The sequence below is a fragment of the Canis lupus genome, chromosome 28, assembly GCF_003254725.2.
Source record: "Canis lupus dingo isolate Sandy chromosome 28, ASM325472v2, whole genome shotgun sequence".
Lineage (NCBI taxonomy): Eukaryota > Metazoa > Chordata > Mammalia > Carnivora > Canidae > Canis > Canis lupus.
This window is the reverse complement of record NC_064270.1, coordinates 33,540,672-33,568,333: the sequence shown is the minus strand read 5'-3', so window position 1 is coordinate 33,568,333 and position 27,662 is coordinate 33,540,672. Positions and strand designations below refer to the sequence as shown.

The window sequence follows — 27,662 nt, the reverse complement described above, 5'->3', positions numbered from 1 at the left end:
TATGCAGAGACATCCAGGAATGGAGTTCCATTAGTTTGGGATCATTCAAGGAATCATTTCCAAAAAATCTCTCCTCACCTCCTTTTCTTCTTTGTTAAGTAACAAGCAGACATCCGAGGTTCTCTTTTGTCATCCCTCCCTTCCACTGGTGGCCAGTCCCTTCCCTATGTTTTTGGGGCCCTCCCTGCCTGGTGCCTTAGTCTGTGTGAGCTCCTAGAACAAAGTACCACCCACCGGGTGGCCTACAAGCAACTGGAATTTATTTCACACGGAGTTGGAGGTTGAGAGTCTGCAATGCGTCGGGTTCTGGCAAAGGACCCTCTCCTCCCATCCGTGTAAGAGAGGCGGGGAGCAGAGAGGGGGACCAAGCACGCTGGGGACTCTTACAAGGGCACTAATCCCATTCATGGAGGCTCCACTATGACCTCAACAAACCCACTGGGCCTTCCGAGGCCCCACCTCCTCACACCATCCCACTCAGGGGTTGAGTTTCAACCAACATCTGGCCCATGACAACTGGGGAGCCTCAGTGGTCCATGCTCTCTCTGTTGAGGCTACTGAGGTCAGGATGTCCTCACGGATACGGCTGGACACTCAAGCATGGGCCACACAGCAGGACATCGTGGCAAACCCAGCGTGGGTGAGTCCCCCCCCCCCCCCCCACCTGCAGTCAGATCTGCTGCGTTGGGGATGAAAGATTGATTAGCTCATTACCCAGTGCTGGCGACTTCCTGGGTTGCTCATGCTTTACAGCTGTGAAAGGGTTGCGATAATCAAACATTAAACCATCCAATTAAAATTGACGCCAGGAAATGCCATTGTGAGTTTTTTGGGGAGCTTTCCTTTAGTGACTTGTTGGATGCACTCTTTGGATGTCTTTTTTCTCCTGCTTTTACCGTAACAGGGAAATTAAAAGCACATGGCAGCTCTTGGGCGTGTTTTGAATTTTCAAATCCCGGGCTCCCCCACCCCGCCGCTGGAGGTCCGAGGGGCCGGTCATCTCTGGGCTGTGTGTACGCTGAGGCTCTGATGGCACAGAAGGCCAGGCTGTCTGCAGGCCCGAGTGGGTACCCGGAGTCCTGTGTGGGACCAGCAAGCAGGGCCCTCACGCGGGCCGCTCCTCCTGGCCGGGCCCTGGCCAAGGGAGGGCTACGTGCCTTTGGAATGTCTCAGGCCCCAGATCAACTAAAGCTGGAGCCACAGCGCTGCTGGAAGCCGCACAATGCAGTTGTTTTTATTCTGCAGACAGTACCTCTGCCTCCAGTTCAGATGGCGCAGCAGGGAGCAAACTGAAGGCCTCTACTCAGCAAATGGAGAGCAGGTCTGGGAGGCGGAGAAGAGTCTCGGGTTCCCGTACAGGTCCCCCGTGTGACACCGGGCACAGATTTCCCCAAGAAAGTTGATAAAGCCATCAAGGTGTGTAGTTTTGAGCAGGCCTTTTTGTGGGCATCATTGATCTGGGTGAGAAGGGGCCCGGGCAGTAGCTGTGGGGCAGGGAGCGCTTGTGCCCATGCAGCACCCTTGTGTCAAGGCCACTTTAGGGGGTGCTTGAGGCAAACCAAGGAGGCCCTGCTCTAGGGGGAGCAGGACCAGGCAGTAGAGGCTCTGCTCCTCCCTGCAGATTATGGGCTGGCTGGGGGCAGGCTTGTGTACACCTGCTGGCCACGGAGGGCTGCTTTCCTGCTGGGCTATCATCAAAGCAGGAGCTCTTGGCTGGCAGGACACTTGCATGTAGCCATTTCAGGATAAGGCTTGTAGAAGGCAGAGGAACATTTCCTGCAGGAGCAGAGGTGGGGAGGAAACGAGCAGTGACCAGGGCTTTGGCTGGGACACCTACTTCAATGCAGGACCTGAAGGGAAGCAAGACATCTTGGTGCAGGAGCAAATGAGGCTTCCTCCAGGGTGGCCTCCCTGCTTTCTTCCTCCTAGACCTATTGTCGACTTGGTCCTCAGTTTACCTGGTCTCTGCTCACGTGCACTTGCTATTCTGTAATTTCTATTTTGGCAGGAACCCCACAGACTCTAACCCATAAAGCCACCGAGGGGGCCGACTGGGAAGCTGCCCCCCCGCCCCCCGCCCTGTCCCACTCCATAAGGCTGAATTAGCCTCGTTCCTTCCAGGGGATGATGTGCCGGTGCCCAGCGCATTGGCTTCTCAGAGCTGTCACTGTACCCATCCCAACCTCAATTCAGCTTGCATTCTGAGCCGTCACCTGTCCTGGCACTGCCTGCCCCTGCCCCATCGCCTGTGACAGTCCCTTTCTCAGATCTGGCTTCGAGCCTGCTGGCTTCTTGAGGATTCTCTGGCCCAGCCTCCTGTCCTGCAGAGGGAGCAGCGGCACGCTGCCTGTGGGAGTGTCCCCTGCTCCACTCAGGACCACTGGTGGCCTCCCAGGCACCCACTGGGGCAGCCCCATATCCTAGTCACTGCTGTTAAGTAACCGACCACCCCAAACTTGGTGGCACAGAGTATCTACTTTTTTATGCTTCCAGATTCTGCGGGCCAGGAATCTGCAAACAAGTCAGTGCAGTGGGGATGACTCATCTCTACTTTCTGATGTCTGAGAAGATCCAAGGGCTGTGATTCCACAGGCAAGGTGCTTCACCTCTCTGCACCTCAATCTCCCCATCTATAAAGTGAAGGTGACAATTAGTGCTCATAGGGTCACAGGGAAAAGTAGTAGAATTACTCATGTAAGGGTTTAGAATTGGGCCCAGCATGTGGTAGGTGCTGTGGAAGCTTCTGTGGTTCTGATGGTTTGTGAGAACTGGCTGATTTGAGTCTCACAACTCTTCGAGGCAGATATGGACAGTTAACATACCCATTTTGTGGATGAGGACCCTGAGGCACAGGGGTGCATTTTGCCAGTCTAGTATCTTTCGAGGGTGGAGCACAGGAGGCTGCCAGAGCAGGAGCCTCAAGAAGTCGTCAAGGGAGGTAAGAGGAGAAACAGTGCTTCTTGTTAAGTCCCTTCTTCTGCACAGCCCTGGGGTGAGCCAGAGCAAGGGGCACAGAAGGCACCGCATGTGGAGTGTGGCCCAACCTGGAAATCAAGAGAGAGAAGTGATGACAATGGGCTGAGAATATTGGCGGAAGTTAGTGGGGGCCCGCCCTCCACACTTGAGCAGCTGCTGCGTTCTTGTTAGGTGCTGGGCCCTGTATTTCATCTGAGAGGCTGTGTTGGTGAAGGTGCCTTTGGCTGGGACTCAGGAAACCCCATGGGCAGTGACTTAAGTCATTAAAGGACAGAGGGCTCTGTTCTCTTCCTGTCTTTTTGCTGTACCTTGTGGTTTTACTCCATGAGGCTGCAGTCTCATGGTTGCAATTTGGTTGCTGCATCTGACATCGCAGCATGTTTCAGGCCCTCTCACGCGTGCATGCACTGCCCCCCACCCACCACCACCAAGACCAAAGAGTAAAGGGCAAAACCACAAGGGAACCAAAATCTATCTCCTTCAAGAAAGCTTTGCATAAGCCAGGCCGTGTTGTGGGGACAGCCTAATTGCAAGAGAATCTAGGAGGGTGAATAGTTTTATCAGGTGAATAGTTTTGCCATTTTGTCTACTGCCCTGTACAAAAGTGATGCCCTCTACATTCTGAAGGAGGGGAGAAGGGGCTTTGGGAAGTTCAGGTTGAGGGAGAAAGATGAACACGTGAACATATGATTCCAATAAACCACAGTCGGTGGACAACAGACGTAAGTAGAGGTCAGTGGGGGCCCATCAAGAGGTGTCCAGCCCGAGGAGGACTTCTCAGAGACAGTGGGATCTGGGTTGAATCTTAGGGACAGTAGGAGTGGGCACAGGCTGCAAGTCTTCTTGGGAGACCCGTTAGCGTTCCCAGGTCCTCATGGCCCCTCAGTGACTTGCTTTGGCCAGTGGAACATTGAGAACATGGCACAGGCACTGCTGGCCTTGCCCCCTTGACCCACCATGAGAAGGGCGCATCCTGGGGAGCTTCTACGAAAAGCTGTGGCCTTGGGGTATCTGACCTCTGGGGCCCTTCTGGACCTGCAATCCTGCTGTGTTTTCAAAGCATTATATGTGCCTCTACATTACTGGGATTTCACTGGGAGAACATGGAGATAGGGCATTTTTGCCTAATGTGTAGACCTTGGAGGCTAATTCTGATGGTATTAAGTTATTGCAACTTGTTCTAGTTACATCTCTAAACTCCATGAATTTTGTTCACCACCACATCTCTGGTTTCCAGAACTGGGCCTTGACACTTAGTAGGTTGTCAATAAGTATTTGATGAATGAATGAATGAATGAATGAATGAATGAATGAATGAATGAATCTCATGGTCTAGAGGAGGAGCTTGCAGGGACACAGAAGATGAAAACCTTGTGGCAAGAGTGGCGGGTGGGGAGGCACAGCATGGTCGGAGCTGGAAGCTCTACCTTGTGACACGCAAGAGAGAGATTTGGAAGATGCCGATTTTGTTGGATGTGTACGACTCACGAGTGTTTTGGTGTAGGCACAGATTTCCAAGAGGATGTTTACGAATTAGAATGTTTTTTAAATTTATGCATTTCAATTAAATTCACTCTATTATGTGAAATTGTTGTTGAAGCCACTATTTCTCTCCATACCCTAATTAGCAATCAAAATGCCGATGTGTTTTGCAGATTTAACAAAGCCTGGCAACGATGATCTTTGATTCACTGGAAAAAAATTAATAAGCGTGTGAGATTCTTTCTAATAATCTCCACTACTTAATGAGCTCTGGAAACTTGCCGAAGAACTAGGCAAGCATTCAAGCCCGACTTCTTGGATGGTCTTAAAGGGATATGGTTTTTACATGGTAGCGATGACACTGAATTGAGAAAAATAGCCGATGGACAGTTCCCCCAAATCTCTTGCTGCTAAAGCCTTATGGGTGGGGCACCTGGATGGCTCAGTGGTTGAGCGTCTGCCTTTGGCTTAAGTCGTGAACCCAGGGTCCAGGGATCGAGTCCCACATTAGGCTTCCTATGAGGAGCCTGCGTCTCTCTCTGCCTATGTGTCTGCCTCTCTCTTTGTGTCTCATGAATAAATGAATAAAATCTTAAAAAACAAAAACAAAAAAAATCCTTATGGGTGAAGCAGTGGAAAAAGCATCAGATTTGGTTCCATGGGCCTGGTCTTCCTCCCATCCCTCTGTGGATGGTAGGCTTCTTAAGGTCAGCTGGGGGCTTGGGATTGCTACGGAACAGGTGCTCACCATCATATCTGAATGGATATGTTAATAAATTGCTATTTGAATAGGAACCCCTAATCTTTAATAAAATTGTCAAAACTGCAGAATGTATGCTTCCCTCGGATTCATTTGAACACTGCCATATCTTATTTCTTTCTCCGTATGACCGTGCCTACATCTGTTTCCTCACTGTAGATACATACTGTATACTGCCCCCCCATCCCGCAACGTATCATTTGGAAGTTCTATTATGACATTTCACACCTAAATTCTAATTCTTCAGTACATACCTCTTGAAAACAAAGCCACTTTCTTCTATCCATCAATATTTTTGTTACACTAAAAACGATTATCTTTACAATATTCGGTCTAAGTTCCTATTTCCTCAACTGTCCTAAAAATGTGTTTCACGGTTATTTTTTAAAACACCAGGCTCCAATTCAGCCACACACATTGTGTTTGGTTGTTGTGCCCCTCAGTCTTTTTAATCCAGGATGGTTTCTCCACTTTTTCTTTTTTCTGGGACGTTTGTTTTTTTTGGAGAATGCAGACCAGTTGTCTTCTAGAATGCTCCACATTTTCGATCTGTCTTATTGTGTCCTTGTGGCTTTTGCATGTTCTTCTATCCCTCATGTGTCCTCTGCATTGGGAGAGAGGGCTAGAGGCTTCGTTAGGTTTCTTGGGTGAAATACTGTGTCCTGGGGTGAGGAGGGTACTTTGCAGGCACGGACAGGCCTGCAGCACCTCTGCTGGGGAGCCCAACACTTGGTTAAGGCAGCGACAGCGAGGGATCGCCATGTTAAGGCAACTTTTCTCTTTGTAGTTACTCTTCTGCAGGACGACATGCTGTCACTGTGTGAATGTCTTGCTTCTCCACTGCTTTTCACCCGTAAATCCAGCCTGAGTTCATTATTGCATTGGATTGCAAAAGGGAGCAACCTTTTTCCCCTCTCTCTGGAGCTGAGGACATCCTATAGCCCCAATCCCACCCACTGGGGAAAGATGTCTTCCTTCTCTGAGCCTCCTTTTCTCTGGGGGAGATTGATCTCAGCTCTCAGAAATAGTGTGAGGCTCCGCGAGGCAAAGAACAGTTTATAAACTGCAAAGTTCTATATTTTTTTTCAAGACTTCATTTATTTATTCATGAGAGATAGAGAGAGGCAGAGGGAGAAGCAGGCTCCCTGTGGGGAGCCCGATGTGGGACTCGATCCCAGGACCCCGCGATCATGCTGTGAGCCGAAGGCAGACGCTCAACCACTGAGGCACCCAAGCACCCCGCTGCATTTGTTTCTGCAAACTGGGGACATGGTTGTAGAGGCAAGCTGACCAGGCCGGCCACTGCCCAGCGAGGAGTACACAGCATGTAATGAGTGTGGTTTGAGGGACACGCTAAACACAGGAGGAATATTCCAGCAGAATAGCAATAAATTCACATGGGGAAAATTGTATTATCTCCAGACAACATTTTACCCTTTTTTGAATTAGAAAAACAGATCTTGAACCTGACATTTTTTTTTGCCCTTACTCCCCCCAGAGCTCTGTTGGCCCCGGGGACCATTCCAGTTAAGACAACTGGGCCCACCTCCTGTTCTTCAAAAATCACTGCCCATGAAGTTTCTAAAATGTGCTCAAGTGCAGTTGATTTTGCTCCCCGGGAGATATTTGGCAAAGTATGGAGACATTTTTGGTTGTCACCCCTGTGGGGCTGGGTGCTGCTGGCCTCCAAGGGCACAGGACACCCCCATGACAGAGGGATGGATGTTCCCAAAGTCAACAGTGTTCAGGTTGAGAAATGTTGGACTAGACAAGAGACATTCTCATTAAAAGGGAAAGGATCCAAAGGGCGGTGAAGGAGAGATGGGGTGGGGTGGAAACCCCATATTTTCCTGGCAGAAAAGTGTGGTACAAAAGGGAAGGCTTCTGCCAGCCAGCACACGCTGCAATCGTCATGCCTCAGTTTCTTCTCTGGGCTCCTGAAAGAGGTGGAAGATGGAACTCGCGTGGTTTTTCTCCCAAAGCTGGAAGTCTGCTGGGAAACTGCAAACCCTGGACCTGCCCTGCCCATCTCCAGGATGTTTCCTAGCTTCCTAAATGCCTGCCTTTCTCTTCTTGACTCAGGCCCATCACGGAGGAGGAGGCCGCCTCCATTTCCACCCTGCACTCCCCTGGGTCACTGTTCGCCTCTGAGCCTCACCTCCCGCACTCAGCAGGTTGTCTCTGGAGACTGGTGGGCTGCCGCTGGCCCTTGGCTCCTGTGTCAGCATCTCTAAAGCTCTTAAATCTGCTTTGGTCATTTGTGACTGGCTGGTTTTTGTTTTTTTGGGGGGGTTTTGTTGTTGTTTTGTTTTGGGCTTTTTGTTTGTTTGTTCTTTTCAATAGATGGTGCTATCAGTTGATTACCATTAGCATCTTGGAGGGTCTTTTCCATGAGGATCTTGTTTTTGTTTTGTTTTGTTTTAAGATTTTATTTATTTGAGAGAGAGAGAGCACAAGAGGGAGAGGGAGAAGCAGACTCTCTATTGAGCAGGGAGCCTGATGTGGGTCTGGATCCCACGACCCCAGGATCATGACCTGAGCTGAAGGCAGATGCTTAACCAACTGAGCCACCTCCATAAAGGCCTTGTTTTCCATGTAAACAGAATTAAGACCTTCAGGCAGGCTGTTATTATAGTGTTCAATGATTTCGAACTCTAGGTTTTTACTGATTCTTCTGTTTGTTTTGATCCCAGTTATCTTGAATAACTGGGACCTCATGAGAATGAGCAAATGCTGAGTTTGCCGTGCTCTTCATCTGGTGGGCACTCTCCCACACCCCTTCTCTCTAAAAAAGAAACCAACATGATAAACATGTTATTTTTCTTGTACCAAAACTGAGACATGGACTTCACCTTTCCCCCCAGACTAACCAGGGCTTTAGAAAGTAGAAAGAATCATTTTAACATTATACAAGTAGTTAATCACCTACTGAAATTTTGGAGAAAAAAATAAAGGAAGAGTAAAATTACCAACAGTTCTTTTACCAAAAGAAGTCACTAATAACATTTTATTTTCTTCACATCCAGCCCTTTCTCTATGGAGAAGCATATTGCAATCATGCTGTTGGACACAACTGCAATCACAAGTTTTTTTAATTCTGTATCATCATGGTTTAAAACATTAGGTCACAGGAACGTTTCAAGGTTATTGCAAACCCTTTGCAAAATAATTTTGTAGTGTTCTTTTACAGTTTGTTTTGTGATGTATACACTGCCAGTGATAAATTCTCTTGATGTTGTCTTTACTTCACTTTTATTCCTGAACAGTATTTTTGCTACATTTAGGATTCTGGTTTCACAGTTCTTGCCTTCAAGGACTTTAAAAATAAGTTTCAACTGTCCCCTGGTCTCCATGGTTTCTGATAAGAAATCTGCCGTCTTCCAAATTGCTGGTCCCCTATGTGCGATGCATCATTTCTCAGACTACTTTCAGGAATTTTGCTTTATCTTTGGTTTTCAGCAGTTTAATTATGATGTATCTTAACATGGTTTTAGTTAAGCCTATTTTGCCCAAGTTTTGCTGAGTTTCTTGGATCCATAAATTTATGTATTTTACTGAATTTGAGAATTTAAAAACATTTTTCTTGTTCTTTTTTTAATGTCATGCTCTTTCTTGGTTTCCAGTGACATGAATACCAGACCTTGTGGTATTGTCCCAAAGGACTCTGAGACTGTTTTTTCCCCCCAAACCTTTTTCTCCCCATCATTGGATCATTTCTATTGATTTATCTTCAAATTAGCTGACTTATTCCTTTGTTATCTCCCTTCTATTGTGCTCTTTTAGTGACTAAAAAACACTTCTTTTTGGCTATTGTATTTTTCAGTTATAAATGTCTCCACTTGATTCTTTCTTTCTGGTTCTATTTCTTTGCTGAGAACGTTTGACTTTTTATTCATTTCAACAGTGATCTTTCCTACTTCACGGAGCACGGTTGCTTATTGTAAGTCTTTTGTTTGATCATGCCACTATCTGGGTCATCTTGTGGTGGGCTTGTCTTGATTGACTTTTCTCTGGAGAGTTGTTGGGATTTTCCTGGTTCTTTGTTTTGTTTTTGCTTTTTTTGTTTTTAAAAAGATTTTATTATTTATTCATGAGAGACAGAGAGAAAGAAGGAGAGAGAGAGAGGCAGAGACACAGGCAGAGGGAGAAGCAGGCTCCATGCAGGGAGCCCGACATTGGACTCCATCCCAGGTCTTGAGGATCACACCCTGGGCTGCAGGCGGTGCTAAACTGCTGAGCCACCAGGCTGCCCCTCCCTGGTTCTTTGTATGCTGAGGGATTTCAGATTGTATCTTGGGTAGTTTGACTACTACCTGATGAGATTCTGGTGCTGTACAAAGCTTCTGGTAAATGTTGATTGTTTTGTTTTGTTTGGTTTTAGTGGGTAACCAACCTGCTTAGGGTTGACCACGAGTACCTGCCCACCTTCTGTTGGGCTGCAATTTCAATGTCAGCTTATTTTTGAAAACCTTTGCAGTGCTATTCAGGTATGTCCTCCGAGTGCACCCTGCAGGGTCCAGCCTGGCATCTGGACTGTGCTCATACTGCAGCTAAGCTCTTGAAGACTTGTCTCTGCTGCTTTGTGTTAGTTCCACACACACACACACACACACACACGCACACGCACACGCACAGTTCAGAGATGAGGCTGGGGGCATCATACACGGAGATGAGCCTGGGATGTCAGGTCCAAGGGATCTCTTTTTTCAGCTTTCTCCACACATTCCAGCTCCTAGGGTCCCCTCTCCTGGTGCCCTGGCTGGAAAGCTGAGGCTTTTATCTTCCTTGTATTCTCTCTCAACACTCCCCACCACCAACATGACTGGGTCCACACTGGAGACAAAGCAGCTAGAAAAAAAGGAGAAAGAAAAAGCCACAGGCAGTCTTCCTGCCTCACTTTGAGCCCGAGAGGCCCCCTTTCCAGGTAGCTCTAGTCAAAGAAAATAGTTTTCTCAGAACTTGAAGTGCTTGCATGGCCGCCATGCCCACCGGTGCATGCAGGGGTTGTGGCCTCCTGACTCGGGCCACTCAGGGCCCTCAGAGAGGAAAAGGAGGAAACTCTAAAACCAATTGGGGATTCTTCCCACATTCCATCCTGCAGGACCTGCCCTGCTGGTTCTCCAGCCAGAAAGAGAGGAATTCTCTCAGAATTTATTTTGTCCACATCTGCTGCACGGTTTCAGGATTTGACTGCCTTCACATCCAAGCTGGAAAATATGGGAGGGGACCCCAACACGCTCACTACCATATTGTATTTTTTCAGGCTCTGATTTCTCTCTTCACTCTGCTTCTTTTTATTTATTTTTCAGAGTACTCTGGTAGTTATTTCATATATTCTATCAAGGTTTCTAGTTGCAATCAGTGGGAAGGGTGGAACAAGCTGTGCCTCTCAGCCAGAATCAAGGCCTGTAGGATTTTTTTCATGGCTGTATAACATCTTATCAAACACATGTGTCACGTTCCTTGAAATTTTCTCCTAATGTATTTTGGGTCATTTTTATTTTGTTTCTATTATTGTGAATAAGGCACAGAGAATACCTTTTTTCTGTGTTAAGAATTATTATCTGGGCAGCCCGGGTGGCTCAGCGGTTTAGCGCTGCCTTCAGCCCAGGGCCTGATCCTGGAACCCCGGGATCAAGTCCCATGTCGGGATCCCGGCATGGAGCCTGCTTCTCCCTCTGCCTGTGTCTCTGCCTCTCTCTCTCTCTCTCTCTCTCTCTCTCAATCTTTCTCTGTTTCTCATGAACAAATAAATAAAATCTTGAAAAAAAAAAGAATATCTTACAACAGATATTCAGGAGTAGAATTACTGAGCCCAATAAGGTCAACATTCTTAGATCTTGTGTTTCCTTCCATCTGGAATGCTCTGCCCTATGCCTTCCTACAAATGGATCCTTCTTGTCATTCAGCTCTCAATTTAAATGTCACCTCCTCAGGAGGCCCCTGACTCTTCCATCACCCGCCATATGCTCTTGATCATGACATACTGTTTTATTTTTATTTTTATTTTTTTTTTATTTTTTATTATTTTATTTATTTATTTATTTATTTATTTTTTTACGACATACTGTTTTAATTTCTTCCTGCCTTGTTTCTCTGTATAAAGTTGTCACACTCATCATTTTCCCTGGTGAGTGTCCCTACTAGAATGTCATCCTCCAGTATGGGGACCTGTCTCTCTCACTCCCTGCTATTCCCTGGTACTTGGCATAGTGTCTGGCATGTAGTAGGTGCTCAATAAATGTTTGTTGAGCACATGATGTAGCATAGTGTTTAAGCATATGTGTTCTCAGACTGCCTGGGTTTGAATCCTCGCTCAGAGCTCCTAAATTGTTGGGGGATAGATGATAAGGTACGAGAAGCTCAGGGCCTGGGGTATATGGCAAGCATTAGGGAATACCTGTGCTTACTGTGTGCTACCCTGAAATTTTTACTTCCACAAAGTGGGGCTACTAATCCTTCTCCCCTCTTCAGTGTACAAAAAGGGAATGTTAGTGGGAACACGTTTTGTTGTTAGGTAAGAGGGGGCCGTTAAAATCTGAGGCATTATGGCTATTATGTGTACAACACAGTAAGAAAATTTCAAACGGATTGTGAAGCCCATTACATCTGTCTGCTAAGAGTGGCAGTTGAAATGAAGGTTCTGTCCGCGGGCTCTCTCCAACTCCCCAGTGCTTTTGCAATGTTTCATTTTGAAGGGAAGTGTTGAAAAAAAAGGCCATGCTGGGTGTAAGAAATGACTGTGTAATTTAATTATTTTAATGACATTAAGAATGTTAGTCACTGTAACTTTCCTTCCTGTGGCTGGGTACCTCAAAGTGGATCCTTAATTAGAAACGGAATGAAGGATCTTTTCTATGGGCTTCTCTGGAGAGATGTTCCGGGGAGACTCATGACATTCTGAATACTTTGGCATCTGGTGATTGTATAGATCTATTTTCATCTCCCTGCGCTCTCTCTGCCTCAAGCTCTTTCTGAATATCCGTGCCTCAACCCAACCTCACTCGATTTCAGGAAAGCCAGGCTCAGCCTCCCCTCCCCACCCTCCCTCTCCTTGCTCCCTCCTGGCTTCTATTTTTCCATCTGTCCTGCCCACTCTCTTCCTCCCTCTCTTCCCTGCCCCAGGGCAGGTGGGAAGCGGCTTGAGCCAGAGCTAGAAGCGGCCCTTGAGATAATAATGCAGGCAGATCAAACCCACGAACATTAATTTGATGCGTGTTGTATGCTGGGTTCTGAGCTCAGGGTAGTTGAGATCCAAGGTCCCTGCCCTTGAGGAGCTTTAGAGTTAATGAGATCAGATGTGCACGCACACACACGTGCACGCACACACACGCACACACACATACACACATGGGAAAGTTTAACAGAGAGAGCTTAAGGCAGTCTGAGAAAGATGGCCAGCTGCAGTGAATAGAAACTCCGGTGGGACTATGGGAAGGAGCAGTCACTGTCATACCTAGTTGGTGTATGGGGGTGGGGGGGAGTGTCAAATTGGGTAGCTTAGTGGCTTGGCTGCCTCAGGCTCACAGACTGGGATTTAGGAACCCAGAATAATTGAGAGCCTCATGTTTATGGCTTGTCAGTACAGAGTGGCTTCTGTATCCCAGGCCCCTGGCCATCACCCCATGGGTCCCTTCCCTTCTTGCTTCACCCAGACACCCCTGTCACACATAGCATCTTGCCCCTATCTCCGGGATGCAGTTTCAACTCAATAGTGCCCAACACTGTGCTCCCAGGGCTGGAAATAAGTGGAGGCTGAGATGGTCTCCCTGCTGCAGGAATTTGGATTTGCACCCCACTCCAAGCCTGAGAACGGAGCAAGCCTTATGCCAAGTGCCCTTAAATCCACAAACTCCCAGAACTGGAGGCTGGCACAGAGAGGGACTCTGGTTTGGGAACTACAGAGGACTCTGGTTGCAGCAGCGGAAACCTGCTCAACCCCAGGAGGGGGCTTTGTTGGAAGACTCCAGATGTCTTCAATGGAACTCCAGGGCTGGGGTTGTGCACCAGCTTTCAGAGCAAGCAGAACCAGAACTGGGACATCTAGAGGTCACTTACCCAGTCTCCTGTAGTCTGCTCAGCTTTCAAAGTGATACTGAGCGAATGTCTACTCTGGACAGATTCTGAGTTATGGTGTCAGGGGGTCAGACACAGACCCTGTCCTCAGGGAGCTACAGACCAGCAAGGAAAATTGACATTACACGAGGCAACAAGTTAGTAAAACATGACCAGCATGTTAGGTGCCAGGAAGGAACCAAGCAGCTGGCCTCAATGGAGACCAGTAGGCAGAGCTTACTTGGGACAGAGAGAGGGAGGAGGTCTCTCTGGGGTTCAAAGTGCAAATGGATGAGGAAGAAGCAGGTGTATGAAGAGCGGGGTGAAGAACATTCAGGCAGAGAATCAGTGAGTGCAAAGGCTTGGAGGCAGGAAAGACCCTCACTTTTGAGAAAATACAAGAAGCTGGTTGGAGGGAGGGATGGGCAAGGAGCCAGGGAAGCTGTTGGCAGGGACAGGTCCAATCTCAAATGCCGGAGGAAGGAGTTAGTGCTTGATTCTTAATGTAAGGTGGGTCATGGAAAGGGTTTAAAGTGGTGTGTGTGTGTGTGTGTGTGTGTGTGTGTGACTTGATCCAATTCTTGTTGTAAACTGATCCCTCCATCTGTGGCAGGCAGAGCAAACTAGGAGCAACAATCATGGGCATCGGGGCCGGTGAGGAGGCCATCAAGCACTCAGGCTGGAGACAGTGCTGGCCAGGACGGGAGTTGGGATTTTAGACAATCAGAGGAGAAAAGGGACTCATTTTGGAAGTTGAAGGGACAGGCATGGCGTGCCGATGGCTGTTGTGCTGGGAGTGTGGAAATAACGCCGAGTGCCAGGTTTAAGTCACCATCCGGGAACAAGATGGTGTCATTTACTGAGAAGACAAAACAAGTTTGGGGGAGCCAACTGAGAATTCACTTTGGATTTCCCTCTGGGATGTTGACACAGTGTCTAAGTGGAGAGGTCCGGAGGCTGCGGACATACCGACCTGGACTTTGGAGAGCCCCTGGGGCGTGGGGTCTCCCTGGGCCCCATCTGCATCCGCAGGAAAGGAGGAGAGCCCCCAGAGAGAGGAGCGGGAGAACTAGAAGAACAAGGGGCCCACTGTCTGAGGTCTCGGCAGAGGATGAGGAGGCATAGCCGGCCTGGTCAGGGCGCGGAGAGGAAAGCCAAGGACGTCAGGCATTCAGCAACCACATGGGGGAGTGTGTGGGAGCAAGCCACGGTCCACAGTGTCCAACAGTGCTGAGACATGGAGGAAGGAAAGGACAGTCATATTTGGCCACAAGGAGTCCATGGCCGACCTTGGCAAGAGCTGTGTTGACCTTTGACTTGACCCTACTCAGTTTCCCGGCTTCTCAGTCCACAGAGCAGCTTAGAATCCCTCTGAGCTTACTCGCTCCATCCACAGGATGAGCCACCAGCCAACACAACAGTCGTCCCTCAGGTGGAACTCAGATCCCCAAGGGAGGGAGTGTGCGGTGGTCACCCCAGGGCTAGCAGGTGCAGCCGGGCTTGGGGAGTCACAGAGCGCAGGCCCAGGGCAGCTCCCAGCCTTCTGGGGTGCTGGAGGCTGCTGCTTTCTGGGCTAGACCAACAACTGGAAGGAGGCTGACTGCATGTGGTTAGACCGCCGGTCCACAGCATCTTCCTGAGCATCAGCGCTTCCTCTCCATGGCCCTGGAGCTGCTGGTCACCATGGAAACAGAAGCTTTGTTCACCGCTTCCCCTTCTCTCTCTCTCACTCCTCCTCCTCCTGTTCCCCCTCTTTCCTGTCCTTACAGCCACACGCCTCTCCTCTCTCCTTTTCCTTCCTCGATTTTTATTCCTCATTTTCTGTGTCGCTTGCCCTGACTTCCTCATTTGTTATTTTATTTTTCTATTACGTGCAGCTTTGTTAGCCACCTTTAATTCCCTCCGAGGGCTTAAGGTAGCTGTACTCATTTAGATGTATGCACATCCCCGTCTACACACATAAAGCACATCCGTGATGCAAGATCCCGGCGCCCTTTGACCACGCCGGCGCTGGCCCAACGATTATTAGAAAGAGAATAAAAGAGTGGGGACGTGCATGCTATAGCCTTGCCATTCACCAGACGCTACTCGGAGTACAGGATTTTCTTTTAGATTATCCTGAGACCCGCATTTAGATAAGACAGCTTCTTTGGCATATCTGTGAAAAAGTTAAAAACAGCCAGGGTTTGATTGCTCCTATCTTAGCAAGCTTAGCTATCAGTCATGCTCGGCTAAAAACACCCACGGCGCATCTTCGATTTTATGTACACACACAACTAATCCAGGTTCTTCCAAGAATGCATCTGCCAGAGTCTCTCCACATTAATCAAATCAAGGCAGAGAGCCCAACAGCCAACTCCATGGAGAAGAGTGCGGATACAGAGCTCCCCCCGGCCTCCAGAGCAGAGCCTGGGCGCCTTCTCCATCAGCAGGTGGCTCCCGGTGCACCAGAAGATCTGGACCTCCAGGGAGCTCCCCAAGTGGGCTAGCTGGGTCCTCTGTGGGTGCTCAACCCAGGATGGCGAGCGGACCAGGGCTGGCACTTCCTTCATGACCTGCAGAGCCAGGTGGCAAAGAAACAACAACAGAACAGTTGAAACATAACTAGATGGCCGACTGGATTGGGAATTTATTTTTCTTTTTAAATGGTAAATTGTGAGGGTCAAAATGACAAACGTGGATTGCTTATAAGGTTCCAGCGCAAACTGAGTTCATTGGCCTTCACCACTGGGCTGGGCGGTGGGCGTATTTGAGGCCATGTTCCTGAGCCCAGGCAGGTGTCCCTGGGTGAGTCCCAGGGCAAGTGCCCCAGAGAGGGCTAAAAATGAAAACAAACTATGAGTGGCCACCAGCGTGCCTTCTGTCTCCCCCTTTGAGGACTGTCTCTGGAAGGCCGGGCTGTGGATGTGGGCTGTGGCCAGGGCTTCGGAGCAGAGTCCCGAGTCCAGCCTTTGCAACACCTCATATGATCTGTTTCCCCAGCCTTGCAGTGGACAGGAGCCCCCTGTCTGGCAGGGATGCTCTGGGGTACAGGCTCTGATGTGGGCCCAGCGGCCGGGCACCACTGTGGCCCAGCGACGCTCTGGGGTGCCTTTGCCTTCACAGTGACTGGGGGGTGCCTCATGTGACCTCTGGGCTCACTCTGCACACCTCTGGCCACCTCTCCGTTTCAGCGGTCCTGCCTCTTCCACTTCCTAGAGGATCCACGCTTCTCTTTCCTGGGCTCTTGGAACTCCCTCTGGCCTGGCCTCACTGCCCGGGTAGCTAGCATTCTGCTGCTATTCTTAGCTCCGTCACTGTCCCCCTCCCTCCGAGAAGTACCTGGATGCTCTAAGATCAGGAGAGGAGCCCCACCAGGGAGAGAGGCTGCTGGGCCCCCGAGTGTCCCTGCTCATATTATGTCGCACTTGTCTGCTCACTTGTCCCCTGGCCCATGAGGCTTTGAGGCCAGGGGTCCCTACGCTTAGCACGGGGCCTGGAACATAACAGGCGCTCAATAAATGTTTGCTGAATGACTTCGTGAATGAAAGTCTTATCAAGGGAAACCTAATTCAGATTCATTCTGGGCTGAATTGTGTCCCCACAAAAACAGATACGTTGAAACTCTAACCTCCAGTGTCTACAAATGTGACCTTATTTGAAAATGGGGTCTTTGCAGGTGTAATCTGGTTAAGCTGAGGTCATTAGGAGGAGTCTTAACCCAGTGCAGTTGCTGTCCTTATAAGAAGCGGGAGATTCGGGATCCCTGGGTGGCGCAGCGGTTTGGCGCCTGCCTTTGGCCCAGGGCGCGATCCTGGAGACCCGGGATCGAATCCCACGTCGGGCTCCCGGTGCATGGAGCCTGCTTCTCCCTCTGCCTGTGTCTCTGCCTCTCTCTCTCTCTCTGTGACTATCATAAATAAATAAAAAAAAATTAAAAAAAAATAAAACTGCTTTAAAAAAAAAAAAAAAAGAAGCGGGAGATTCAGACATGGACACACCAGGACAGTGCCATGTGACAGCAGAGAGGAACAGACAGAGGTAGGATGGCTCTGTAAAGCTGGCAATGGAGATCTGCACGATGCGGCCTCAAGCCGAAGACTGCATGGGGCGCCAAAGCTGGAAGAGGCAGGATGTGTCGTCCCTTTGAGCCTTTGTAGGGAGCAGCTCTGCTGACACCTCGTGTTAGGGCTTCTGGCCCCCAGAACCCCGACAGGACAATTCTGTGTTCTCTGAAACCACCCAGTTTGTGCCACTTTGTCACAGCCGCGCCGGGAGACCGATGCAAGGTCAGTGGTGAATCAGAGAAGAGGTGCGATTGGTTCAGCCTCTGTGGCTACTTCTGTCTTCTATCTATTACAGTCCGGAGCATTTCCAGGACTATTTAGCGATTGACAATTCAGAGCCCACCTGGTGCTTGTCCCTGGCGGACACTACTGGGAGGACTTCTGGGATGGAGAAAGCTGGGCTCCTGTGGGAACCTCCCTCTGCAGCCCACCTGCAGGCCTGGCTCTGAGGTGAGGCGGGGGCCGGTGGGGTAGTCTCCAGAACCTGTGGGTGGGGGCAGCGATGTTGGGGGTGCCGTCAGGTGTGATGGGTGCTGAGTTGGCATTGGAAGGCGTCTACTGGGGGAGGGCAGGTGGCCTTGAAGAAGAGCCCACATCCAAGACTGTGGATGCACAGAGGGGGAAGGAGTGAAGGAGCCCAGCCAGGTGGCCCAGGGCAGGCGCTGGCCCAGGACTCTGACATCAGAGCACGACACCAGTGTGGTGCAGCTGGGAGAGGAGAGGGATGCATGGGGAACAGGGCAGGTGCATAGGGCCCGAGGGTGCAAGTTGGCCCCTGTAGTGGGGTTGAGCTCAGGGGGGCGAGCGTGGCCATCAGAGGCTCCCCAGTGTGCTCCAGTCCTGTCTGCAAAGTGGGGCTGTGATGGTCCTGCCTACCGGGCTCTGCATGGCTCTCCTGGGTGGGACCGTCCCTGGACATCGGGGAAGCTCCAAGAACATGACAGGAGGGAAGCATGTATATAGTTATCCACTCATCCCTCGCCTTCTTGGCTTATTTTAAATGAAATCAGAACGACTTGTTGAAAGCTGTTCCTCAGGGAGCTTTTACTGGCTTTCCATTTGAGTCATGCTTTAGACTTTTCGAGTGCTGACTACCAACCTCTGCAAGTGGGGGTGTGTCAACGGCGATGCAGCGGTGTGCAGTGGAAGGAGAGTTATTCTGGGGTCGTCGACTAGCCCAGCGAGTAAACATCATAGGATACAAGCAGCCCTGGACCAAGGCCTTTAGAACTAAATGACCGGCCGGGGAAGGTAACAAATGACAGGGAGGCAGGCTTTGATTTGTTACATGTGACCGTGCGGAACATAAATTATATAGCTGCTTTCTGGGCAGGGCACCAGCTAATTACTTTATTCAACACAGATTTGTACTTTGGCAAAAGATGTTCTTAAAAAAAAAGAGTTAAGCCTGGTGCAGACTGCAGTCTGAATTTATAGAAGCAGAATTTGGGAGGTAGCGGGACCTTGCCAGGGGGCCAGGCATAGACCTGTCACAGGTGGGACGTGGGTCAGCGGAATGTGCCCTGGAAGCCTTTCCTGGACGTAGGACCCTAAAGTCTATGGAAAGCAAGTGTCTTTGGGATGCAAGCAACACATAGATCCTGCTCTCTGGTGAGGGCTTCTGGGTTTTCAGAAGAAAATTTTATTTATTTATTTATTGGAGGGGGGTGTGGGGCAGGGGCAAAGGGAGAGGGAGAAGCAGACTCCCTGCTGAACAGGGTGCCCGCCTCAGGACTCGATCTCTGAACCCGGGATCACGACCTGAGCGGAAATCAAGGGTCGGATGTTTAGCCAACTGAGCCAACCAAGGCGCCCTGTGGTCACGGTTTCAGATTCTTTTTTTTTTTTTTTAAACAAAATTAAAGCTGTGTGCTCTGTATACTATAATGAGGGAGGCAAGTCATTTGTACGTTTGTCCAAACCCCTTAGAATGTGTGGGACCAGGGGGTGAACCCGGATGTGAAGTACAGACGGCAGGTGATGAGGCCATGTCAGTGTGGGTTCGTCCTTGGGGGGCTGTTGATGGCGGGGCAGGTGTGTGTGCAGGGGGTTTGTGGGAATCTCTGTACCTTCCTCTAAATGTCACCGTGAGCCTGAAACTGTTCTTCAAAAAGAAAGCAAAGTCCTTAATTGAAAGACAGTTAAGGCCTAAGGTGAGGACAGTGGGTTTCCACACCATGCGGTACGTGTACGGTTTGCGGAGTTTCAACAAATGCACGACCAGCACCCAAGGCGGCCCGGAGCCCTGGTGCCACAGCAGCTGTTTGAACTATCAGCTCCGGGGATGTGGACAGGTTCCGCCCACTCCAGGTGTTCTGGAAGGCTCCACCTGGTTGCAGACAGGCAGACAGGCCAGGTGGCCCTGCGACTTGCTCAAAGAGGCAAGTGTTACCTGCCCAGTGTTACCTCGGAGGGACCCCTTGTCCCTCTGCCTCCCCTCCGTGCCCATGCCTCCCTCCTTCCCTACCTTCTTCCCTCCCTTCTTCCCCCCCCTCCCTTCTTCCCTCCCTCCCTCCTTCCCCTGCCTCTCTGCCCCTTCCCTCTACCTCCCTGTCTCCTTCCCCCCACCCCTGCCTCCCTCCCCTGTACCTCCCTTACTCCCTCACCTTGTCTCCCTGCCCCCTCCCCCATGCTCCCCTCCCCTTTGCTTCCCTGCCCTGCCCCTCCCCCTGCCTCCCTCACCACCACCCCCATCCCATCCCCTTCCCCTTTGCCCTCCCTGCCTCCCTCTCCAGTCCTGCCCAGCCTCCCTCCTTTCCTTGCCCCTCCCTGCCTTCCTCTCTCAATTCCTTTCTTTCTTCCTTTTTCTTTCTTAACTGTTTATCCAAAGCTGTAAGTTTTGTCGCTGCCCGGGCTTATTTCCTTAACACTTCGCTCTCTCTAGAATATAAGCTCCACGGAGGCAGTGGTGATGCCTCTCATGCACATCCACGCATCCTAGACCTTGGGGCTGAGCCCCTCTCTTGGCACCGAGCGGACACTCACTGGCTGTTTCTACACACCTGCATGAGCCTATGGGGGGGGGGCGGGGAGTGGAATCTGTGAGTCTAGGATGGGAACAGCAGAAGAAACACTTATAAATTATTCTCTGGATGGGCCGATGCTCTCAGGGACTCCCAGCCGGGCCCTAAGAGGAAAGCATGCTGGGACTGTGTCACCTGCCATGATCCCCTGCGGGGTCAGGGTGGGCTGTGGCGTGGCGGCAGGGAGCCTGGGTGGTGACACTGTCCTCCCTCTGCACACCACGGGCACCCTGCTCATGCCCACCCCGGCGACGCTGCTTGCTCTGCACGCTGTACCTTCCAAGTAGACGCATTTTCATGATCACATCGTATAAAGCACAGAAATCTGAGAAAGAAAGGAAGATCTGATTTGAAGAATAGTCTCTTCTGCTGACAGAAAGCTGTGTGTTTGAAAGGGAGAGAGTTTCCCATTGGGAGGCCTCCAAAAATAGTCCTTGTGATTCGAGAACCACTTTCCTCCGTTTCAGGCCGATATTAGCAAATCGTTTTGGCGGCTGCAACAGGTACCCCCACCGTCCACGGAGCCTCTCATCAACACTCCATGCTGATGGGACCCTCTGGAAACATAGCTCTTCAGAACACATGGACACACCCATGTGCACACACACGCACACACACCCCTTTCTGATGCTTCTTACAGGTGTCTCCCAGCATGACGTTCAGTGCCCTGAGCTCAAAGGGGCAGAAACTCATAAATCCTGGAGGTGAACTCCAGATGCACAGTGGACATGCACTGAGTTGCTGCTGGGCAGTGGGAATTTCAGTGTAGAAGAAGACAGGGGCTGGTTATGGCAAGGGAGGCAGCATATGCAACGCGGTGTAGACATCCTCCTCAGCTCTCCCCCTGGCACCACGTTTCCGTCTTTCTGGCCCCTAGTAGTTTGGGACCCTGCTCCTCTCTCTCCTTCCAGAAAATGCATGGGAATGACTTGAATCCTGAGGAAATGTGAGAGGTTTCCTGCACAGATTTCTTATCTTTGGAAGGTCCCCAGCTCTTATGGAGCCAAGTTCGGGAAAATTCAGCACCCATGGGGGAAAAATGTAGTATTTATTTATTTATTATTATTTTTTTGGTGTGGCATTCCATGGCAGGGAATTTGCAGTGTGAGTTTTATGAAGCGTTACAGCTTCTGGATTTAATTTAAACTCTATCCCGATATTGTGCACACATGGCCAGGGGCTCAGAGACAGCTGAGTAGGGCTGACATGATTTATGGCAGGGATATTTGGGAAGCGGCAATCTGCCAGCCCCCGCAAGAGCCTGCGGCCATCCGAAGATGTACCACACCTACCGGAGTGGGGAGGCTACCACGGGTAGGAGGAGAGGCCAGCCTCGGCTTGCCATCAGCCTGACCTTTGTGAGGCATGTCCCATTTGTGAAGCATCTTTGATTCTTTTCTCTCTTTTCTGAGCTTGGTGAGCATGAGCATCATTTCATAGATGGCGAGGCTGAGGCTCGATGAGGTGAAATGACGAGGTTAGTGCATGGTCTGCCCGTGTCTCCCTTTCTTTCTCACATGGTTTCTTTCTTTCTTTCTTTCTTTCTTTCTTTCTTTCTTTCTTTCTTTCTTTCTTTCTTTCTTTCTCTCTCTCTCTCTCTCTCTCTCTCTCTTTCTTTCTTTCTTTCTTTCTTTCTTTCTTTCTTTTTCCTCACGTGTATCTTAGGAGACTTCTGGAATGAAGTTCAGAGACGTGGGAATCCAGCAGGTGAGCACATGGAGGAGCCAGCAGGGAAGGCTTGCTCCAGCAGGGTGTGGGCGAACAGGTGTGTGCGGGAGCCGTGTGGATGCTAAGACCTCGTTTCCTACCTGGACATCACCCAGGAGTGGGGACGGCACTGGGAGAGGAGGCTAGGCCAGAGCACGGAGACCAGGGCTTTGGGCGTCATCCTCCGGATAGCAGGGAAGCAGCAAAGGGTCTGACTTGTGCACTGATGGAGCTGGAGAAGGGGGTGGCTGGAGAAGAAGGAGGAGCCCTGAACGTGATAGGCAAGCATGAAGCGGGTTGGGTCCCAGGGCCACAAGGAGGTCTGGAGCCCCATGTGGTGAGTTGAGCCATTTCTGGGTCATTGGCATCCTCTGTCCTGGACTGAAGGCTTTGGGGGTGCAGTCATGGTGCATTAGAAGCTCAGGGGCTGAAGGAGGAGGAGCCTCCAAGGTCACCTAGTTTGCAGATGGGATGTCCAAGGCTCTGAAAGACCCAGAGCACAGAGAATGGTGTCCCTAGAACCAAAGCGACTCAGGGCCAGCACCCTCTCTTCAGTCTGCTCTCTCTGGGACCATGGCTTCATCATCAAGTCACACCGTCTGTAAATCTGGAAACACCAGGCTATGATGCCCAGCTGCCAGGCTGTTGTGTTCCTCATCATTTTGTCCTGCTCCCTCTTTGCCTTTGTTAGAAGGCCACATCACAGCACATGCCCATTAGGATTAGCCTCGCTGGGGGCAGCATAGGGCACTTGAATGCAAGCACCTAATAAGACAGCTGCAAAGCCCTGCTCTGTCCTGGCCTTAGGGTGGCTTCCCTGCATGGCTGGGCTGCCACCTGCCTGGCCCAGAGCGTGGTCACTGGACGCACTCTCAGAGACTCTGGCTTCCCAGGCCAGCATGGCTGTGTCTCACTAGGAAGGAGGAGCAGGGCTGTGCTTGGTGCTCCAGTGGTGGGTGAGCTGGGGAAATGGGGGAGGGGTGACAGGATGGGAAGCAAGGACAGGACATGAAGCAAGGACAGGACAGGTGGTGGCAGAGTGGACGGCCCTGATGGGGGCTGGAGAGGGGGGGAGCCCCTTGTGAGAATGCAGAAGAGGCACTCAGTTTGGACACAGAAGGGCTTCATGATTCTAAAGATGTAGGGGTGAATTTGGAAGCACAGGTTAAGGCCAGAGTCGGGGAGAGCCGGCCTGTGTCAGCCTTTATTGAGCCCCGACCCCATGAGGTTAACAGTGGGGATGGTGAGAATACAATGTAAGCCTTCCCAGACTCTGTTCTCAGTGCTTTGAACACAGTAACCACCAATCCCCATAAATCTGTGAGGTCGGGATGATTTTCGTCCTCATTTTCCAGAAGGGGACACTGAGGCACAGACAGCTGAGGCACCTGGTCCAGGACTCAGCTGAGGGTGACCGTGCCAGCCTCTGAGCTCGGGCATTGCTCCAGGGCCCACTCTCTTAGCCACTGACCCAGCTGTGTCTCACCTACTGAAGCATCAGGGCAATCGGGAGAGATCGGGTGGGTGCCATGAAGAAAACGAACAGGATGCAGAGCTGGGAAACGAGGGGAGAAGGGTGAGTCCTAGTGGAAATAGGATTTTCCAGAAAGGGCTCTCTGAGGAAGGGACATTGAAACTGACCCCTGAATGGGGCACCTGGAGGGCTCAGTCGGCAGATCCTGTGACTCCTGATCTTGGGGTCGTGAGTTCCAGCCCCACGTTGGGTGTAGAGCTTACTTTTAAAAAAACGACTGAGTTCTGAAGGATGAGAGGGATAGTACTTATTTAAGAATTATTATTATTATTATTATTATTTGAGTAATACCCAAGGGAAGGCTTCAGTTGAAAAAGAAAATATTGCATATTGATTTTAATTGTTGTTTTGCTATTTTTGCTTTGCCTCATCAGCCTTATTATTATTATTATTATTATTATTATTATTATTATTATTATTTTTCTCCAAAGAGGGAGCTAAGCACTCTACTGGCCAGAGCGGAGGGCACACACAGAGCTCCATGGGGCAGGCGCAGGTCCCAACCAGGCTGACCCATGCCAGAGGCTGAGAGCTTCCCAGAAAGTCTCCTATTTTTGTCAGGCTGTAGCTATGCCAGGCAAACCTTGTTTAATTTGGATCTCTGGGGTGTTTAAAAAATTAATTGGTTTGGCTCCAACTTTTCCTCCTTTGAGAATAAGATCCATTGTAAAATTAAAGTGGCAGTGCCAGGGGGGAAATGGTCTCTGCACCTAGTGAAGAACCTCCTCTCCCCAGCCTGGGGAGGAGAAGGGAAGACCGTGTGCTGGGTGGGCTCAGGGGACGAGTGGGGTTCTCCTCCTCATGTTGTGTGCACCCCTCCCTGGGAGGGCTTCAACCATGTGGAGTGGGGGGAGGGGACCCTAGGACCAGGCAGTGATGCGGGCAGTGGGATGGGATGGATAGGACGGTGTCCCAGATCTTCAGGCTGCAGCAGAAGGCCGGGAGGGGCCCCTTGGAGGAAGTCGATGTGGCCTTTGAAGGTCAGTTTCAGTGCATGACCATTTATTGAGCACCTACTTTAGCCAGCCGCTGGGGTAGAGCCTGGAGGAGGCACACAGAGAAGTCAGGCTCTGGACTCTGCTCTCAAGTGCTTTTCGTGCAGCCATCCAGCCAGCATTTACTGAGCACCTTTTGTGTGCAGGAGGGAGGCCAACTGCTTTCCAAGTTTTTCTCCCTGGAGGAGTTCACTGGGCAGTGAGGAACTCAGCACTGTGCCAACACACAAAGGTCCTGAGGGCCGTGGGAGCCGTGTGCAGGGTGCTGTGAGAGCCCGGCAGGGTGGGCTGGGGTGGGAGGTGGACAGGGAGAGAGGAGCTCCCCCCACTGCAGGGAGGACGGCTTCCCCAGGAGTGGGACCTGGGAGTGTGAGCAGGAGTTTGTCAGGAAAGGAAGGGCCAGGGAGCAGCCAGGTAGTTGGAACAGGGTGCAAACGTGGCGGGTAGCATGTGGGGGGTGATGAAGAGAGAATGAAAGGCATGATGTGAAAGGTTGGGTCGGGATGAGAGGTCCTGCCCCCCATATTGGTCTGACTCAGGTGGGTGACCTGCCTGTGCTCCAGGCTGCACACCCCGGGGTGGACAGCTTCGGTTTGGCTGTTTATGTATTAAAATATACAATTTAAACACTTCAGCATCTAACACGCCTCACTCCCACCTCCCGGATGGAAAATGGAAACAAGAACAAACATACTTTCTGTTCTATCCATTGGATTCTGGAAGCTTAGGCTTAAAAAAGATTTAGGAATTGGATCCAGGTTGTTACAGCAGCTGCCAACTATGGTTGGATACACAGAGCATGGGATTTTCGGCCTTGAAAGTTAACCTTCTTCGAAATAGAAAGGGATTCTTAGGATAGACTTTATAACTGGATGTGACAACTTAGCTTCCTCACTTAGCACGTGGAGGGAGACAATGGGGTGAAAGGAACGGGAGCGTTGGCTGCTTGCTCCCAAGAGCTCCCCGTCTTTTATGCCCGAGCCCCTCCACGTTTCAGCGTGTGATTCACAACTTGGAGGCAGTCGGCAGCGAGGCCCAGGTGTGAAGGAAAGATGCCAACACTTCTAAAAAAAACGTGTTTCCTGATTGTGCCCCTCAGGGTAGATGTAATTAAGCTGAATTTTAAAAACCACTATGCCTCTGCTTTTGGTTTATGCTCAGTGTTATGATCTTAATCAGGTAATTGTAGCTTGAGAACAGGGATCTATTTTTCTCACTGTATGGGAGCATTTACATAATTTAGTCCCTGGATGGCAAAAGGGCATATTACAAATAATTTTCATACACTGCATTTGCTTACCTGTGCAGACTTCCGTTATTGCCTAGAAGTAATCAGGGAGTTAAGGAAGAATAAAAAGGTCACTCCAACATTATCAAATGATTAATTAATTTGGGCTGACTCTAGAAGATAGTGCCATAAAATTGATTGGTTTATTTAATTCCGTGGGGGGGAAAAAAACAGTTAAGTCTTCTGTTTTCCAATGGCAACATAGAAATTGTTTTCGTGGTGCGCATCATGAGTCAATGGGCTATTCTCTATCGGTGCGAGCATTTTAGCAGGAAAAAAAACCACTTCTCAGCTAAATTTTTCTTTTTCTTCGGGCTGGTAATTTTCTCTAAAACAAATAATGGGCATTTGAGGATAGTGGACATGTGTTCATTTGGAATGCATCAGGGCACGTGACTCTGCCTGCCAGATTGGTGTCACCTGTCTCCCCACCCACCAGCAGGGTTTGGGGGCTCCTATGACCCCACATCATCACTGACACTTGACATGATCCAGCTTTGTCATTTCTGCCCAGCTGATGGTTGCCAGTGGATACCTCCTCATTTAAATTTAAATTTCCCTGATTACTAATGGCAATGCATCTCCTTACATGTCATTAGCCTTTTACGTTTTCTCTTCTATAAGTAGCCTGTTAAGATTCTTTACTGTTTTTTCTGTTGGGACTTCTCTTTTTTCCTTCCTTGTGCATCATGGATAGAAGTTTTGCTCAGACTAAGACGTTGCTGGCATCACCTCCCAACGTCTTAGACAGGGGTGGGGGGGTGTTGGGGGGTAGGGAGGTGGGGGTGGGGGTGGGGTGGGGAGTGAGGCTTGAGTTTCAGGTCTTCCAACCCCTTTCTTCTGATTCTGGGCTAGAGTGGCAGCCCCATGAGCATCGTGGGAGGGGAGGTTGTTGGGGGACAGGGCAGCGTCTTCCTAGGCTTAGCTTCTTGGCCTTTTGCACTGAATTTCTCCTCATGCAAAAAAAGAGATTATTGCTCCTTGTCTTTGAGGCTTCATGCATTAAGTGACCACAGGAGCAGCTCCAGAATTTCTAAGTTTGAGGAACCTAGATCTTAAGCAACCCCATTGGAAGGAATGGCTAGAGATTTGCTGGACCGCGTGTGGGCCAGAATTCCCTTTACCCTGAGATTGTGAAGGGTTTGCTGAAGGTAGAAGTTTTGAAGCTGAACAGTTGGAGCTCAAGTTCCTGATTGAATCACTTATTAAGTGGGTGACTTTCAGCAAATGATGGAACTGTTTCTGGTTTCCTGGGCTGTCAGGTGGGGGAGAGTCATTCTCCCTTCACGAGGCCTGGGGAGTATCGTGTAGTCAGGCACCCAGCAGGAACAGAGGCACACACAGCTGAGGCAAGTTGAATGAAGCCCAGATGCATGGTCAGGATTGAGGGGACTGACAGGGGAGGCTGAGGCACCAGTCTAGCGACATCAAGCATAAGCCTGCAGGAAGTCATTACTGCCATGAATATTAACAAAGGGAGCCCTCCCTAGAATGGAGCCGGAGGCCAGCAGGGGGAGCGCTCACTCCCCACCACTTGTCTCCGATTGCAAATCCAACAGGAAGAGACAGACCTTGAGAGGTGGACATTACTTTATTACCTGGCAGGAGAAAGAAAGCTTTTTCTTCTCCCCTGGCAACAGCCCATCCAATGAGAGATGGCCACAGACCAGCCAGTGAGAAGCTACCATGCTTCAAAACTACAATGGACATTTTGTTTATAAGAACTCTCCCAACATCCCCCTTTCCTCTACTTTTTTTTTTTTAATTTATTTTATAGAGAGAGGGAGCACACAAGC

General features: G+C 50.0%; 1 long non-coding RNA gene across 5 annotated transcripts; it reads left to right on the top strand.

The window, feature by feature from the left end:
• Nucleotides 1-453: 453 nt before the first annotated feature.
• Nucleotides 454-27,662, top strand: LOC112672461 (uncharacterized). 5 transcript variants are annotated; one of them, XR_007406756.1, is made up of 4 exons: nt 454-640; nt 1,246-1,416; nt 2,494-2,597; nt 27,644-27,662. It is a non-coding gene; the product is annotated as an uncharacterized LOC112672461 (long non-coding RNA). The 5 variants fall into 5 exon arrangements; XR_003144292.3 differs by lacking the exon at nt 27,644-27,662 and adding an exon at nt 4,632-5,032; XR_003144291.3 differs by lacking the exon at nt 27,644-27,662 and adding an exon at nt 3,148-3,252.